Genomic DNA, 5,000 nt, shown 5'->3' on the forward strand with positions numbered 1-5,000 from the left:
TTATCAATAACAATAATAACAGCATTGATGATAAAGATGATACGGTTATCAATACTTCAATTTTAGTTTAATTAGATAATAATGATAATAAAATGATGATGAAGATGAGGATTATGATGAAAATAATAATAATAACAATAATGATAGTGTTAATGATGATAAGGCATTAATCATACTAATGATAGAGATAATAATTGTTAAAGATATTTATGATAAAAACTACAATAACAATAACAATGATAATAAAGATAATATTGATGATGATTATTATAATGATAATGATAATGATAATAATTACAACAATAATAATGATAATAATAATAATAATGATCATATTAATAATGATATCAATGATTATAACAATAATGACAACAAAGAAAATAATGATGATAATGATCTTGATAACAAGATAAAAAGGCTGTGAGAATAGGAAATAAAACACCTGGAGAAAAATAAGGCGGAACAAGGAGGCACAAGAAATGAAATGGAAAAACGAAAGAAGAACAGGAAGATAAAAAAACAAGAAAAAAATCATAAACAGAACAAAAGAATTAGACGAAGAAAAAAAAAACACGATGATAACTTCAAGAAACCCACCATTAAAAAAAAAAAAAAAGCCCCCCCCAAAAAAAGCCAACATGACCTTCAAAAAAAAAAATCCAAGTAAAGTAAAACGAAAAACAACTAAAATCAGAAAAAAAAAAAAAAAATAATAATAATAAAAAAACAAAGAGCAAAATCGAGACCTACATTATATCCTTTCTTTTAGGCCCATCTCGGGAGACTTGTCAGCATTTCCTCCTTCCTCTGTCTGGAAAGGAATAAGTCAAAAAGAGGATTTAGTGTCGTGTGAAAGACACCTTCGGACACTTGTTTTTTGGAGAGGATTACCCACAATGCCTCTGGACCAGGGGGATGGGGAGGGGGAAGGAGAGCAGGGGGTGGATAGCGGGAGGAGGGGGGTGAGGAAGGGGAGTGAGGGGGGTGGATAAGGGGAGAGGAAGAGAGTGAGGGGATGGATAGGGGAAAAGGAATGTGGGGAAGGGGAGGAGGGGGGTGGATAGTGGGAGGAGGGGGTGGATAGGTGGGAAAGGGAGGAGGGGGTGGATAGTCGGAGGAGGGGGTGGATAGGTGGGAAAGGGGATGGATAGGGGGAAAGAGGGATGGGGAAGGGGAGGAGGGGGTAGGGAGGGGAAAGAGGGGGTGGGGAAGGGGAGGAGGGGGTGGATAGGTGGGGAAGGGGATGGATAGGGGGAAAGAGGGATGGGGAAGGGGAGGAGGGGGTAATGAGAGAGGAATAGGGGGTGGAGAAGGGGAGGAGGGTGTGGAAGGGGGAGAGGAGGGGAGAGAGGGGATGGAATGGGGGAGGAGGAGGATAATGAGGGAGGACGAATATGGGGGTGGAGGGAGGGGGTGATGGGGTGAGAGAGGAGGGGTTGGCCGGATAGCGGGGGGGTGAGAGGGAGGGAGGGAGGATATGAAAAGAAGAGAGTAAGAGAAAGGGGACGAAGGAGGGGAAGGTAAGAGGGTAGAAGGGAGTGAGGAAGATGCGTAGAAAGGGGGGAAAGATGAGGGTGATGAGGATGGTGGAAGGACACATATAGGATAAAGACGGGGGATAGAAGAAGAGGAATGAAGAATCGGAGAAGAAGAGAGATGAAGAATCAAAGAAAAAAAGAAAAAGACTAGAGAGAAGGAGTGATGAAAATAAAAGAAATAAGGACAATTGAATAAAGAGAATTAAGTAGGGTTCTAAGGGAGATGAGAAACAGGAGGGAAGGAAGAAGAGAATGAGGGACCTAGAAGGAAATGAGAAAGAGTAAACAGAATAAAAATGGAAGAGCATCAGGATTGCGAAAGATGGGATCAGCGGAACGAGAAAATAAAGGAAAAACAAAAGAATTATCTGAGAAGGAAAAATACAAGAAGAAAGAATTGCCGACGAGGAAATAATGGAGAGGAATGTCAATAACTGGAGGAGAGAGAGAGAGAGAAAAAGATCGAGAGAGAGAGAGAGAGAGAGAGAGAGAGAGAGAGAGAGAGAGAGAGAGAGAGAGAGAGAGAGAGAGAGAGAGAGAGAGAGAGAGAGAGAGAGAGAGAGAGAGAGAGAGAGAGAGAGAGAGAGAGAGAGAAATAAAGAAAGAAAGAGAAAGAGAAAGAAAGATGGAATATTCCCCCCTGGTATGGTCGTCTTGCCCGCCATCCTTCCTGCCACAACTCGACAGACTACAGAATCAAGCCCGCCGCCTTGTGGAGTTTAAGATGCGGGAAAATGATCGCCCGGTCTATACCCAGTCTCCCCAGTACCGCAGGGACGTGGCGGCGTTGTGTGTGTTCTACAAGATCCACCAGCAGAATAGCCCCTTCACCTCCCCACGCTACGACTTCAGTCCGAAGCTCCCTTAACCTACAACAGAAGGAACAGCCGCAGCCGAAGTCACGAACTGCACATTCCCTTCGCGAGAACTGAAACCTTTCTGCTGACATTTCTGCCGAAGTACTCCAGTGTGTGGAATCAGCTGGTGCGAGAGTCGGTTTTACATCTTTTAACCGCAGTTCAACAGTTCAGAACAGCAGTACACCTGTGGAGGCTGCAGCGTGATTGCGGATAACTCTTTTATTGGGATAAACTACCTTAATATTAGCTAGTTTTTAATTTCTATTTTATAACTTCATGGGTCATGCTAAAGATAACTTTACTTTCATCACTAAACGTTTTGATAGAGAGGCGACCCTAAATTGTTAATGGCAGTAATAAAGTTAAAAGAGAGAGAGAGAGAGGGAGAGGGAGAGAGAGAGAGAGAGAGAGAGAGAGAGAGAGAGAGAGAGAGTGAGAGAGAGAGGGAGAGAGAGAGAGAGAGAGAGAGAGAGAGAGAGAGAGAGAGAAAGGGAAAGAAAGAGAGAAAGAGAGAAAGAAAGAGAGAGAGAGAGAGAGAAAGAAAGAGAAAAAAGAGAAAGAAAGAGAGAGAGAAAGAAAGAGAAAGAAAGAGAGAGAGAGAGAAAGAGATAGATAGAGAGAGAGTGAGAGAAAAAAAGAAAGAGAGAGAGAAAGAGATAGATAGATAGATAGACAGAAAGAGAAAGAGAGAGAGAGAGAGAGAAGGAGGAGTTATCAGCTCTCGGGAGGAGGCGAAGGGAGGGAGAGGGGGAGGGGGAGGAGGGAGGCCACGGCAAGCAAGGACCAGGCGGCGTACGACAGTGTGTCCTCGCCAGCCGTGCGAGAAGGAGCTCCAGTGAGGTGGTCTGCGCGCCTCGATCCGGACGTGCACATGTGAGAGACCGGCTGTGGCTTTGGACTGAGGACTGAACGAAGTAGTTTATCCAATTTTTTTTCCCTTCCCTTAACTCTCGGTGAACTCTCTCTCTCTTCGTCGCAAGCCTTCGTTTGGGGTTTTGATTCTTCTTGAAGGGAAGCGGAAGGAACTGGCAGTGTAAGTGTAAGAGAAGTGCAGTGATATTTTTTTTTCTTGGTCAAAACAGCGACTGAAAAAAACTCTTTAAGACAATTTGTTTTCCTTCGTTGAGGATTTTTAACATCATCGCCAAAGGACCAGCGGTTAAGTAGGTAAGGATATTAAATATTTACTTGTATATTTAGTGTTTTTATAAATTATATATTTGTATATTTAGTGTTTTTATACATTATATATTTGTATATTTTGTGTTTTTATACATACATATCTATCTATATGTCTACATATTTCTCCATCTAGCTAGCTATATCTATATCTATTTATACATATATGTATGTGCATGTATATATACATATACATATATTTGTACTATACATGTATATATATATATATATATATATATATATATATATATATATATATATATATATTATATATATATATATATATATATATATATATATATGTATGTATGTATATGATATATATGTATATATATATATATATATATATATATATATATATATATATATATATATATATATGTATGTATGTATATAATATATATATATATATATACATATATATATATATATATATATATATATATATATATATATATATATATATATTATATATATGTGTGTGTGTGTGTGTGTGTGTGTGTGTGTATATGTATATATATATATATATATATATATATATATATATATATATATATATATATATATATTACATATATATGTATATATATCTGTGTCTTTGTATCTTTGTATCTGTCTACCTATATATACATACATATATATATATCTATATATGTATCTATGTCTATCTATATATGTGTATATATACATACACATGTACATATATATATATATATATATATATATATATATATATATATATATATATATATATATATATATATATATTTATATGTGTATATTTGTGTATGTATGTATGTATACACACATACATACACGCATACAAATATATGTCTATACATACAAATAGAGGGATAGATAAATAGAGAGATATACATTAGTAACAAAATGATGAGATCATAATTATAACAGTAATACTATTGATAATAATAATGATAGTAATAAGGATAAGGATGATACCGGTGATAATGGTGATGATAATAATGATATTGATGATAGTAATGATCGTAATAATGATAGTAATAATGGTAGTGATAATAACTATAGTAATGATATTAGTAAATAGTAATAATAATGGTAATGATAATAGTAGTAGTAATAATAATGATAATATTAATTATCATATTAATATTGATGATGATATTTATGATAATGATAATGATAACAATGATAATAATGATAATGATAATGATAACAATGATAATAATGATAATAAAAATCATAATGACACTAATATAATAATGATAATATAGTAATGATGATGATTAAAATGATATAGTGATAATGATAATAACAATAATAATGTTAATAATAAAAATTATAGTAAGAATAATCATGATAATAATAATGATAGTAATAACAGTAATAATAATAATGACAATGATAACGACAGTATTAATAATGATAATGATAGCAATTCAAT

General features: G+C 35.6%; 1 protein-coding gene across 1 annotated transcript in view; it reads left to right on the forward strand.

The window, feature by feature from the left end:
• Positions 1 to 3,210: 3,210 nt before the first annotated feature.
• LOC113814160 (visual pigment-like receptor peropsin) overlaps positions 3,211 to 5,000 on the forward strand; it is a 126,972-nt gene continuing 125,182 nt past the window's right edge. The window contains exon 1 of the mRNA XM_070138734.1: positions 3,211 to 3,565. The gene's annotated coding sequence lies outside the window, so the exon portion shown is untranslated. The remainder of the gene's footprint in view (positions 3,566 to 5,000) is intronic.

The sequence above is a fragment of the Penaeus vannamei genome, chromosome 24 (genome assembly GCF_042767895.1).
Source record: "Penaeus vannamei isolate JL-2024 chromosome 24, ASM4276789v1, whole genome shotgun sequence".
Lineage (NCBI taxonomy): Eukaryota > Metazoa > Arthropoda > Malacostraca > Decapoda > Penaeidae > Penaeus > Penaeus vannamei.